Source organism: Suricata suricatta, chromosome 6 (assembly GCF_006229205.1).
Source record: "Suricata suricatta isolate VVHF042 chromosome 6, meerkat_22Aug2017_6uvM2_HiC, whole genome shotgun sequence".
NCBI classification, from domain to species: Eukaryota; Metazoa; Chordata; class Mammalia; order Carnivora; family Herpestidae; genus Suricata; species Suricata suricatta.
Genome location: NC_043705.1, coordinates 18,210,070 through 18,224,159, shown reverse-complemented (window position 1 = coordinate 18,224,159; position 14,090 = coordinate 18,210,070).

Here is a 14,090-nt window from a genome sequence, read left to right as displayed (position 1 = left end):
CCTTAGTACCTCACCTAACAGCAGGTGACGTTAGGGTTAACGGGTAGCTGCAAATATCAACATGGTGGAGTTCTTGTTCTAAGGCTGGCAGAGTTGCAAGAGGACTGAATTAAGAAATTAAAGAATCTGAGTTCCAGGCCTGGTTTCACTACTGTCCAATTGTATTACCTTGAGCAAGATAATTACCATTTTGAGATTCAGATTCCTTGCTTAAAAATGATGTGGGCATGCCTGATTAGACCACAAAGAACTGCTTTTTCATTTATACTCAGTTGAAAAATCCATGTGATGGATTCTGCAGTATATTATGTGCCATGACCCTGCCTCCACTTTTTGTGGGTGATGGGAGTAGAACATTCGTGACTCAAGCTAAGCCAATCAAACTCTTTCTTTGAAGAAGGAGATAAAGCTTTCTTGGTTTATATACTTATTTTACTGAGTGTATTTTTCAGCAGTTTCCTGACAAAGAATTCCTTATACATTTAAGTGCGTCTTTATTCTACCTTCACACTCGACTGAAAGTTTGATTTGACACGGGATTGTAGGATTAAAAGAATTTTCTCTCAAAATTTTGGAAGCACAACTCTACTGTCATCTAAGTATTCTGATGCTGTTGAGAACCTGAATCCCTTTTGTACTGTGTTTTTTGCTGTTACTTTTTTATTAATGCAATTTTCTTCTGCCTTACTTGAGGACATTTATTATAGCTTAAAAAAAATAAAGTTGTTGAACTTTTTGGATTCAGGGAAGGTTTTTATATTTGTCTCTTCATCAAACCTGGGGAAATTTTGGCTTTCATTTCTTTAAATAATTTCTCTGAGCCTTCCTTTCATCTCTTTCTGGGACTCTCACAATGCATATGTTGGTTTTCTTGGTAGTATCCTACAGGTCCCTTTGGCTCTATTCACTTTTCTTAAATATTTTTCTTTTTGTTCCTCAGATTCAGTAATTTCAATTCTCCTATCTTAAAATTCACTGATTCTTTCTTCTGCCTGCTTAAATCTGCCTCTGGATCCCTTTAGTAAATTTTTTATTTCGGTTATTGTAGTTTTTAGTTCTAGAATTTCCCGTTTCTTTTTAAGCTTTCTCTCTCTCTTTATTGATATTTCAGTTTTGTTCATATATGATTTTCTTTGCTTTTCCCACATCTTTCTTTAGCTCTTTAAGATCTTTAGAGTAGTTATCTTAAAATCTTCTTTAGCAGGTTCTCTATCTGATATGGATGATTTCCTTTGGCTTATTTTTTTCCTTTGAATGGGTTATACTTTTCCATTTACTTATATATCTTTTGTTTGTTTTCATTTTGCTTTTTGTACGGTAGCTGGACATTTGCATCTAATCATGTGGTTAGCTCTGATAATCAGATTCTTCCCTTCTCTATGTTTCTCGTTTGTTTTCTGTTTGTTTTGAATCAGTCTGAGGTGCAAACTTAAAGTCTTCTCTTTTGTCTGACCCTGTGCCCTTCCCAGCGTATGCACAGTGACTTGCTGATTTCCTCTGGAAATGCAATTGCTTTTGAATGTCCTAGTCATTAATATCTGGCTCCTCAGAGGATGAAAAGAGAGAAATCAAGAAGGAGAAGGTGCTCCCAATGTATATCTTCTAGAACTTGCTTCAGCCCCAGGGCTTGGGGGGTGGAGGGAACACACACCAAGTTGCCTGCCACAGGGCTGGTGGAGGATAAGCAACCCCTGCTGAGCTGAGACTTAAGTTAACTGCAGTTTATCCCTTAAGCTTGGCCTTCACAGTTGCAAAGCTCCTACAGAATCCAGAGTTCTAAAATAGTTGCATTACGTAGACTCTGCCAGTGCACTTGTCTACGTGGGGATACAGATTCCTGGTGTTTCCTACCCTACTGTTTTCTCATAATCCTCTCTGGAAAATAATTTGTACACACTTATTTAGTTCTTCATTTCAGTCTCATGCCAAAACCCCTTTGTAAGGTACATGCTCATCCCGAATCTCAAACTTCCTATTTTCACATTCTGCAGTCTCGTGGGGCTCGAACCCATGGACCATGAAATCATGACCTGAGCTGAACTCAAGTCCGATGCTTAACTGACTAAGCCATCCAGGTGCCCCTTCACTACTTTTAATGTAGGTTTTCACATATTCTCTATTTTCAGCTCAGTCTAATGTTCAAAGTGCTAAATTTCTGAGCAGTATTTAGGGAAAACTGGGTCATTTACGGTCCGTGCTCTCCTTTGCCTGGCTCTGAAGTTTTAATTTCTTCCACTGTGCTAAGATAGTTATCACTCAACCATATGCTTCCCAATTTCCCAAAACTGGTTGAAATGAATTCATCTTCCATTTTCCTCCTATTATTTTTCTGCCCTTGTTAGCTTATAATGTAATAATGCTTTAAAAAATTATTATACTACTCTTATTAGGTTTTGTGGGGGAAGCAAAGATGTGATGCCTTTGCCATATTTGATGCCTTTGCAACATGTGATCCCTTTGCGACATTAGCCAGAAATAGGATTCAGGAATATGGATAATTATTAATGAACTTCCCAGCTGATCTCATTTCACACTTGTTTAAAAAAATTGCTTCACAGGAGAAACAGATGTGAATTAGGAAATATTGGTTCAGAGAAAAAGGTAGACATGAAAACAAGATTATATTTCCTGAAATAAGTGCTTTCATAGAGGTGTATATGTTGCTATGGGAGCAAATGATGTTGAGGGGAAACTAGCTCAGATTTGGGAATGAGTCTTTCCTCAGGACATAGGATCTCAAGGGCAAGGGCAGTTCAGCCAAGGAAAAAGTCTAGCTTAGAGACTGAAGAGAGGAAGTAGTTCACTACATGTTAGAGCTATACAATGCATTAGGGAAATGTAACCATGTTTGGTACGGATGAGACACAGATGGGGTTGGCGGTGAGGGGCTGTCACGACAGTGGTGGTAACAGATGAGACCAAAGAGTAGGAGGATTGTGGGAAGATTTTAAGCACGAAAGGACAGTTACTGTGAGTAGATGATAGAAAGAGCAAGGAGAAACAAAAATGTGAACCTGGACCTAGAAAAGATCAATTAAAAGCCTGTTGCTATCACCATTGTAAGGGTTGATGGTATCATAAACTAAAATGGTGCAGAGGCTTAAATGGGTAAACAACAAATATTTGGGAGGAAGAAGGAATAAGATTTAGTGACTAGGTATGTAAAGAGATAAGGGGACAGGTTTCTGTTTTGAACTGAGTGGCTGAGATACCATGCATTCTGAAAGAGAAACAGAGTTTTAAGAGGAGTGGCAGAGAGCCAATGGAGATTATATTTGGTTGTTGATTTTAATGACATGAGATATCTAGTAGAAATGTGCAGTCATCAGTTTGGATTAGAAATTTAGGAGCGATTTTGGGATGGAGAGAAAAAAGGTGGTGGTCATTAGTTTATATGTCATAGTTGGAAAGTAGAAATTTCCCTGGAAAGATTATAAAATCAGAGTAATAGCAACTACCAACTATTAAATATTTATTATGTGGCATTCATAGTTGTGAGCGTTTAATGCTAACAACAACCTTACAAGAAAACCACTTCCCATTTTATTACAGAGAAAACAAGAGCCAAAAGGATGAAACTGCTTTCTTTGGGTCCCCTAATAAGCTTATGAGGGAGCCAAGATGAAAACACAGATTCTCTTTAACTCTAGAAAATATTCTGCATCCATTTTGCGCTCTCCTCAAAGATAAAAGTAGTTAAGTTGAAGATAAAATTCATTTCGTGAGCAAGCTCCTGAAAGGAATCCTTGAAAGTTAATGATAAGTAGCAGGGCTATTAGTAGAGGAAAAGCAAAAGAATGTGGGGTTGTGGAATTTAATAGAAAAAAGAAATTCAAGGAAACAGTTAACAGTGGTGAGCACCACAGGAAGTTCAAATTAGACAACAGAAAATTATCTATTGGATTTATCCACAAAGAGGCCTTAGCTGACTTTGGTGAGAGTGAAATCTGTGGTGTGCTAGAAGCTGAAGCACATCACCGTGAACCGTTAAATAAAAGAGGAGTGAGGACATAGAAGCAATTAATTCAAGATGTCAGACTGTGAAGGTGAGATGAGATGAAGGGTTCTTGTTAGGTGTAGCATATGGTACAAGGATGACATGAAAGAGACTAGAGAATGTCTAGATGCTAATTGGAAAGAGTAAACAACCAATAGTGAATCTGGAAAGAAAGGGCCTAATTTCTAAACTAATGGTGCTGATGGATTCCACCATAGCCCTGGAGTAGAATTTTATCCTTAAGACTTTTATAATTGGAAAAAAGTTTTTTTTTCTGGTTACAAATGTAAATCTGCCTTCTTAAAAAAATATAAATGCAAACACATAGAAATTAAAATCTAAAAGTATCCCTTTGGGTTCCTGGGTGGCTAGGAGGTTGAGCAACTGACTCTTGATTTCGGCTGAGGTCATGATCTCATGGTGGTGAGATTAAGCCCTGTGTTTGCCTCCATGTCTACAGTGCTGAGCCCATTTGGGACTCTCTCCCTCCCTCTCTCTCTGCCCCACCTCACTACTTGCGTGATTTGTCTCTTTCTCAAATAAATAAATAAATAAATACCCCTCAATTTCCCACCTTAACCTAGAATAAGTGACTTTGAAAGTTGTTTATTCTTTCAACAACCATGGAACTATAATGTTAATACTGGTAAAAAAAAAAAAAAAGATTTTTCACCCTTGAACAATAAATCGTGGACAGAGATCTTTTCATACTTGCAATAAAGTATAGTGTCAGCCTTTTAAAGTCTTTATAGTATTAATAGTCTTCACAATATCCATAGCATTCATTGTAGGGTATTGTGTTAGTCCATTTGGGCTGCTCTAACAAAAATATCATAGACTACTGAGGCTTAAAGAACAGAAATTTACTTCTTACAGAACTGGAGGCTGGAAGTCTAGCCAGCAGTCTGGAGAATGCCTACTTCCTGGCTCGTGGACAGTTGTCTCCTCAATTTCCTTATACAGTAATAAAAACAAGAGAGCTCTCTCTGGTCTCTTGTCCTAAATGTACCAACATCATCCATGAGGACTCTACCCTCTTGACATAATCATCTCCCATAGGCCTCACCTCCAATTACCATCCCAATGGGGATGAGGTTTCTCAATGAATGAATTTGGGGTGGACACAAACATTCAGTCAACAGTAGATACGATAAGACCTTGGATTACAAGTAACCTGTTCCATGACTCATGGCAAGATGAGCAAACATTTTTAATAAATTTTAACTTGATAAATGAGCTGTGTCTTACAATATGAGGAGTATGTGATGCCAAATGTCACATGATCACAACTGAGCCATTGGTTCGTAAAGTTCACTTTCATATACAAGCGCTTTGGATTACAGGCATGTTTCCGGAACAAATTATGCTTGCAAAGCAAGTGAGCATATTCTACTCAATATTTAACTGACTTTATATGTAACTTAACTCTATTTAATTTAACTCTGTATTTTACTTTATATTTAATTAATAGCTTATTAAAGGATATGCAGAAAGTTTTTAGTATTTGCTATTAAAAACACAGTAATTATCCTTTTTCTCTTGAAATATCTTTCTAAAAATATATCACCTGGGCCAAAGAACAAAAAAATCATTCTTGTTAACATCTGATAAATAGACCTAATCTCTGTTCTCACCATTAGTACATGGGTCAGGAGGATTTCCTCCAAAGGGATGGGTGGGTAGGAATGAAAGGAGATTGTAAATCAAGACCTGATTTTATAGATTCAGCAAAGAAAACTGAGAAACTGCCCTGTCCATTTCCTACTCTCCCTTCAACCTACTGCTAAACTTTCTAATTTCTTTGAAGTAGAGGCAGAACTTTGTGCTTACTGTAGAGATGGAGGAGATGTCATAGGGATTGGAGGAGAATGGAGACTTTTTGAAAAAGCCAGTATGAGGAGAGGAAAAGATCTGAGTGTGGCAACTGAAGGAAATCTGGTGGCAGTGAGACCCCACTGGGGGTCAGAGGCCATCAAATTGTACTCATGTGATATTTTTTCCTGCAACCCTGGTGTCAGTGCAGAGCATGCTGAGATTTTGTTAGATGGGTCCGGCCAAGGAGCAGAAAGGTAATAAAGTGTAGAACTGATGTGGGATCCAGGCTGGATAAAAAATAAGGGAAGACTCTCAGAGGGAGTATATATATTTAGGAAACAGAGTACTACCTGTCAGTGTTCCAACTATATCCATTTATATGTTTTCCCTGTCAGTGTCTTTAGAATATTGTTTATATATTATTGTTTACACATGTACTTCTATATAGCCGTGTTCAAGATGTATACATACCAAACTACAAATAATCAATTTGCTGAATGACTTTTGGATCACTTCTCAAGTTAGTATTTGCATTGCCCCTTTGTCCATGTATGTTTCCATTTCTAGCCGTTTGACCATGACATGAAGACATACTGATTTGTGTGCCTACAGCAACATTACAGTTGAAGGTTGGCTAACCTGCAAAAAATGCTTGTTGTCGCCATACTAATAAAGCCAATTAGTTTTATTGCTCTAATAAATTCATAGGACTATATTCATATAAATATCTTTGAGGGTCATCAATAAGCACTGTCTTTATAACTGACACAACAGAACTCTCTTCTGATAAAATATAGTTCAGGAACACTGGAGTGACTCAGTCAGCTAAGTGTCTGACTCTTGATTTTGGCTGAGGTGATAATCTCATGATTTGTGAGATAGAGCTTCACATTGGGCTCTGTACGGACAGCATGGAGCTTGCTTAGGACTCTCTCTCTCCCTCTCTCTCTTCCCCTTGCCTGCTCATGCTCTCTTTCTCTCAGAATAAAGAAATAGACATTTAAAAAATGTGGCTCATGATACCTAGGGTTTTATGAGCTCCTTAAATTTCTATGTGTAGCAAAATGATTTGAAGTTATACATTGCTTTGCTTAAATAGGTACAATTCTTATAAGCTCCAAAGTGTTCTTGATTATTTTTTAAAAATTTGGGAAAACTAGTAAAATTTTATCATATTATCCATTTTGGTATACCTAAACTTGACTCTGTGTTTGAACTTAGCATTGGCTCACACTTTTATGAATTGTCCAGCTAATATATAATTAAGAAGGTGAAATTAAAGTCATTATCTTATAAGATATAAATTTTCACAATCAATTCCTCTCTTCCCCCTTTGTGTTAAAACTCTGCTAATCTAACTCATCTATCTGAGAACATAAAGTAAATTCATTAATATTCTTGTTTTATTATTCTTGGAAAATATTATCTAAGAGATTTAGTGTGTTTGTCACTTGAGATGATGTATAGTTACTTCTTACAGAAAGACATGAAATATACTTTGAGTGTCCTTGATGAGAGATTTTTTTAAATGCTTTTTTTTCCTTTTAATAAATATCAACCAAAAACCTACACACTATCTAGAACTCCGTAAGACATGGGAAGCAGAATGGCGTCCATGGTGTTGCTGATCCCTTTCTTCCTGCGTTTATAGTCTGGGAGGTCTAAAGTGATGTCAGGTGGGGTCCTATGTTGTTAAATCATGTGAGCTCTTGGACAGTTCTGCCAGTTGTGCTACTGTGGGCTGAGAAGGAAAACTCATACCAGAGATATAAAGGAATCCTTGGTTTCTCCTAGGTGGAATAGGTTTGTTTTAAACAATTTGCCACCAGGTGGCTAGTTGGTCTCCTCAAGGGATGGAACTATATCAAAGGCTCAGTGTTGGTGTCTACTGGTGATATGCTGGACAGTCAGCGGTGGCAGCAGCTAGATTGGCATTGATGAGTGGTGCCCATTATTCTGGTTATATGTATAGCCTCCATCCTGCTATTACGATTTTCCTCTTCAAGAACTCTTGTGACAACACCAGGGTGGCTGGTATCCCCTGGAGCAGTCATCCATTGTACAGTCTTTGAGTGGATGTTGTCTTGTGAGAACAGACTTGAAAGGACACACACTGCCACACTTCACTTCTGTTCCCATAAGTGCACTCATATTCTTATCCATACTCTTTGTCTTAGCTTTACAGTCTTGTTCCTTTTAGGCCCTGACCGAGCCATTCACCACTGTCTTTGAGTCTATGCCCGTCTTCACCTCAGAGCATTTCTCCCTTTACATCAAGTCACTGAACAGGTGTATTGCTCCAAGCTCTGTCCACTGGGATAAGTCACACAAGAAACAACTGTCCTGTGTAAAGAGAATGCATTTCTGTGTCCTGAAGGACTTTGCTTTTTCACCTCTTCATGATTCTTGCTTCGCCAGTACCCTTGCTTGGAGCATACATTGTCAGTGTTCTGTGCCGGTCCCGTTACCCCTACTGCGTCCCCATGAGTAATAACGTGTCACAGGAAACACCTGGACTGTGCCTGACTGTATTTGGGGAGACGTTGCTGGGGGGGTTACCATTCACACTCCTGGCCGTAGCCCTCATCCAATGACCGCATGAGTTCATGCATAAATAGCCCATCTTCCCCACGCCCAGTGTGGGATAACTTTGAGGCATGTTCTGTACAGAACCCTACAGACTAGAGTGTACCTGAGCTTCCGGTAGCTCTGGAGACAGCATGCTCAATAACACTCTCTGCTTGGCCTCTTTGTCTTGCTTTCTGTCTCCCTACTGGTGGATTCTAAGATCACCTCCCAGGTTAATAACTTGCTCTGAACTCCTTGGCTCAGGGTCAGTTTCATGGGTCCCAACTTAGGAAGGTTGATTCTAGAAAGCTGTCCTAAAGAATAGGATTCTAGAACTGGATTAATTGCAAGCGAGGACACTGCTAGTATTAAGTGGTAGGACGGGAGATCCTGTGTCCTGGAGCATGATAATCTTTGTAGTGGTGTTAGGGAATAAGTGAATGGGGGAACACTGACGTCTGCAGTAGCTCTAGAGCCTGATCCTTGCCAATATGGCTTTTGTTAATGGACACAGATGCTCTAATGGAAGAGTACAGATCAGCCAACTGTGGACTCAAATTACAGTGTAAAAACCTAGTCATCTATGGTTGTATTTAAAGAGAGCTTTATTCACTATAGCCAAAGGGTAGGCTGAAAATTAGGAATCAGATTTGATTGTGAGAGTTCTAGATTTAAAAAGCATACGGATATTACAGCTTTTTGTGAAAAAAGATACGGACCAAATCGGAAGGTGTTGAGAGTCTGAGACTGGAGTTGGGGTCATAAAGAGAGTATTCATTTAAAAAAAAAACATGAAATCTTCTGATTCCCCTAAGCCCTCTGTGCTGGTAAAAGTGGTCTTTTCTTGATAGAGGACACCTGTCCCATACTGCCTTGTGAATCAAATGCTTTTTCATATGGCACTTGTCTTCTCAAAATCTGTCCCCATCTCTCCTCTTTGCTTTTACAGCAGTAAGAAAAATCGTGCCTCAGAAATGTTCAGGCAGGGGAGAACTGTCCTGAATACTCAAAGAAAGGAATTATTCAGCATGAGAGAACTGGATATATAATTTATACTGGTAGAACCAGCCAAAAATACCAGGGGAGAACCTTGAGAGCGCTGGGGCAGGAAATGTGGGATTTGAGACCAAACTGTAGAGTTTACTGATGTGGCAGCATTGTCTGGATGTCCCATTATAGCAAGATCACTGGAGCTAGTGATAACATCCTGCTGGTGTTTAGAACAGTGATGGCCTAGAATAAAAGAGGTAGGACTGCTAGAATGTCTTGACATATAATAAAGAGGAGCCTAAAATGCTGGGCAGCACGCTGTAGAAGGCTGGATTTACTACATAAGTCCAGTGACCTGCCAGCTGCCTCCAATTCCCAGGCAGGCTGCAAGGGCACCGTTATCTGTAAAGTGATAAAGAATTCACTAGTACATAGGTACCTTAATGGTTGAGAAGTTCAGTGGTAGATGTCTTTTGTAGGCAATAGTTGATAGCAAGAGATGCTGCTATGAAATGAGGCTCCCTGAGATTCATATAAAATATTAAAGGATTCTGGAATGGTATAGACTAACTGGTGGTGTTTAGCCCTCGGAGGCAAACTGGACATTATCACCATACTAATGATATTTATCATAATAATAATTCTCTGTCCACTGGGAAGATTTCCACTCTTCTTGTTTCAGGGATTTGCCTGAGTGGGACTATAATGTGAATTGCCCATTTTAACATATTTATTTATTTAATTAATTTATTTAATTTAAACCCAAGTTAACATATAGTATAATAATGGTTGTAGGAGTACAGTTTAGTGATTCATCACTTCAGTACCCAGTGCTCATCCCAACAAGTGCCCTCCTCAATGCCCATCACCCATTTAGTCCATCACCCCAGCCAAGGCCCCTCAGTCATTGATAACAACTTCCAGTGTTTGATAACATGTCCTAGATGATAAGCTTTGCATGGAATTGAGGAGTAATGTGGGCTTCAGAGAGAAGAGGATCTCATCACTGAAGTCCTCAGGAAAGATCTAGCCTAGAGATGAATCAAGACATGAGTGAACAAGTAAGAATAAACAAAGTGACTAGATGTTAGAATAAGGGGAGATTCAGTGAAATGAAGACTCTAAAGCTGAAGTTCTTCACCGGGAGCCCGTGACCTTGGAGATGTCTTTGGAGGGAATCAGGTGGTCAGTGGACTTGACCTAACTTTCACTAATCTCTAACTGGAGATTATCATTTCTTTCAATTACGACTATAGACAATAAGCAACAATAATAATAGCACCTATAACCAATAGAAATCACAGATATTTTCATATTAGATTTGTTGCAGACCCCAAAATACCATTTGCGGTTAACATGCTTCAGAACTGCACTGATTTTTGTCTCACCACTAGGTCTTTAACACATTAATAGATAAGTACATATATGCATCCATCCCAGAGTTGTTTTTGAACAAAAAGCTAAAACCAATATTGTGATGTTTGCTTTCCTTTGTTATCCTATTTACATCATTTAATGCATTTAAAACAGTTATTTTGAGAAGGGGTCCAGAGCCTTTCATGGGCTTTCAAACTCATTTGCTAGGGCTGTCTTAAGGAAGTATCTCAAACTTTGTGGCTAAAACGGCAGAAATTTATTGTCTCGGTTCTGGAGGCTAGAGTCCAACATCAAGGTGTTCTTGCAGGCTGTAAGGGAGGCTGTTCAATGCTGTCTCTTAGCTTCTCCTGATTTACTGGCAGTCTTTAGCATTGCTTGACTTCTAGATGAGCCACTCCAATCTTTGCCGTCAGCCTCATGTGTTTTTTCTGTGTGCATGTCTGTCTCCAAATTTCCCCTTTTTATAATGACTCTAGTCATACTGGATTAGAGCCCACTGTAATGACCCTTTCTTGATCACCTCTGTAAAGAAGCTTTCTCCAAAAAAGGTCACATTATGATGTCCTGGAGTATAGGACTTCACCATATATTTTTGCAGGGACATAATTCAGCCCATAACACTTCCCAAGTGTCTATGGCACGCAAAAAGATAAGGGCCCTGCTTTCAAGTTGGGTGGGTCTGGAGGAGCCTGATAATATTTCCGGTTTAGCTGGGCTGGTCAAATAGGGACTGTGCCTTAAAGTTTACCCAGTCTGGACTGAGTTTGTTTGCTGCTATTTCCTCACACTGGCAAACTACATGTATACTTTTAAATGGCTGGCTTCCTAGTGAAGCCTGGGGGAGAAGAGTGATACCACCAGAGAAGAGAAAGAGAAAAGACTACAAATTCCCGGGGCCCAGTGTCAGGAGGGGAAATCCCGTCGAATCTCCCCAGGTGGTGGCAGCTGAGTAAATTACCTAGCCAGCATCTGTAACGCATTACATTGCAATTATTCCCGAAGAGTTCTGAGGGTTTGTAAGCAGCTGAAGATAAAAGGCAGCCCTGCTAGAGGAAGAGCGGCTTCCTTTGCAATTTTACAGTGTTTGAGGAAATACACCTCCTAGGACAGCCGTCTCTTTCGGTGAGCCTTCAAGTACAAATAATCCCCTAGTTATGCAAGGGTCTTGTGTCTGAATATACTGCCTACACACGCGTAAGACATGCAAAGAAACTGCACCGGAAAAACTAATATAATGAATCTTAGGAAATAAATATGAAATATACTTCTGGAATGGACCCCACCAAGAATTTCCACAGTAAATATTATGATGGCTTATTTAAATCTTGACAGCAAAATATATAAAGAGCAAACATTTATTAAGTGTTTATAAAGTGCCAGGAATTGTACTACTATTTTGTTTTTACAAGAGATCATCTCATTTAATCTTCACGCCATTATTAGCCCCAGTTTACAGATTGGGAAGATGAGGACCGGAAGGTATAAAAAGCTAGCACAGTGTTTTCACTGTTAGTAACTGTTGGAGCCAGATAGTTTATACTCATTTTTAAATTTCCTAATCCTTTCCAGTATACACAAATAAATATGATTATTATAGTAAACTCTTCCAATGATAGAAGTTAGTACCTTCAATTTTTTTCTACAGACTCAGAAAACCTTTTCTAAGTGTTGTTATTAATATTAAAGGCTCAAACTTAACAAATACAACCATTTACTCAATACAACATTGAGGTAAAGAAAAAAAGGTAGTTGTAGCCCTAATTACCTAGTGTGTTTGCTACAGAGCAAGAAGTAGTGAGACACAGAGGTAGGATCTATATAAATAGAAAATTTATAGTTCTTATTTGCCTGGTATTTTTTATGAACCAACCGCTTAAGAGAAATAAGCATCATGTAATCTACCAACAATGTACACGTGGGCTTGGGCTTCCAGTCTCAAACAAAATGTTTCCCAAATCATGTATGCAAGCTTTTTTTTAAAAAAATTATGTTTATTATTTATTACGTTTATTTACCAAGCTTCCTTCCTTTCCTCCCAGGAACATCATTTTCTAATTACAAGGTCAGACAAATTTATTGTCTCATGCATTTCCCCTCGGGATTTTGTCACTTCTGGCTACCTTCTCTGGTCCACATGGCACTGGCCTGGAGACGATGCGGTAAAACAGGCAGTGATGTACTCATAAATGATTAACAACCAGCTGTCTGGAGGGTACAAGCTCGGGTTTGTAGTGGCTCGCCATTTTTGTGGTGTCAGTATTAGACAGTGTCCCGTTTCAGCCTGCCAACATGGCGACTAAATTCAGAGCTTAGAAGATATGTGCAATAGAACACTATTATCTTGTGAACCTATCCTACAGATAACATAGGTACGAATCGCCTCAAGATCATAAATAATTTTAAGAAGGGGCAAACTGATGAGGAAGTGATGAGTTTTGAGTATTTTTACCTTTGCTGTTAATATAATGTATTTAATCCATGAGTTTGTTTAACCTATTTTTTATAACAGCTTAAGATATAATTTCCACAGCATCAAATTCAGTGTGCAATTCAGTGCTTTCAGTATACTTGCAAGTTGTGCAACCGCCGTGACCATCTCACTTTAAAATATTTCATCACCTCCAGAGAAATTCCGTGTTTGGTAACTGTTACTCTCCTTCCCTCACTGCCCATTCCTTCCTGTCTCAGCCTCTGGCAGCCACTCATCTACTACTATTAGTTTCTATAGTTTTACCTATTTTTGAACAATCAGGTAAGTGTAATCATTCAATATAGGTTCCTATTATTGAATTGTAAAATATGTTTTATGTGGACGTGTGTGTACATGTGTGTACATACGTATGTATTTCCAATGGATGTGGCCTTATATTTTGTCTTGTTCTTGCCTTAGTGTGCTGATTAAGAACCTTCCGGTTCAATGTTGAATAGAACTAAAGAGACTGATAATCATTGCCTTGTTTCTGATTTAACATTAAATGTGAAGTTCGTTGTAGGCTTTGTTTTTAGTCTGTTAATATGGTGCATTACACTGACTAATTTACAAGAGTTAAACCAACATTGCATGCTGTGATAAAAATCACAGTTATGATATAGTCCCTCATTGATATATTGTTGAAATACATGTGCCAAAGTGTGTTTCGAATTCTCATGTCTGTGTTCATTAGAGTGTTGATCCAATGTTTTCTTATGTTTTTGCTGATCTGGGTATCAGAATACTGCTGACTTCATAGAGTGCGCTGAGAAGTATTTTCTTTAATTGTCTTGAAGGACTTGTGAAGACTCAGTAGTCCTTCTTTATTAAGTGTTTATAGAATTCGTCGCCTAACTCATCTGGTGTCTTTGG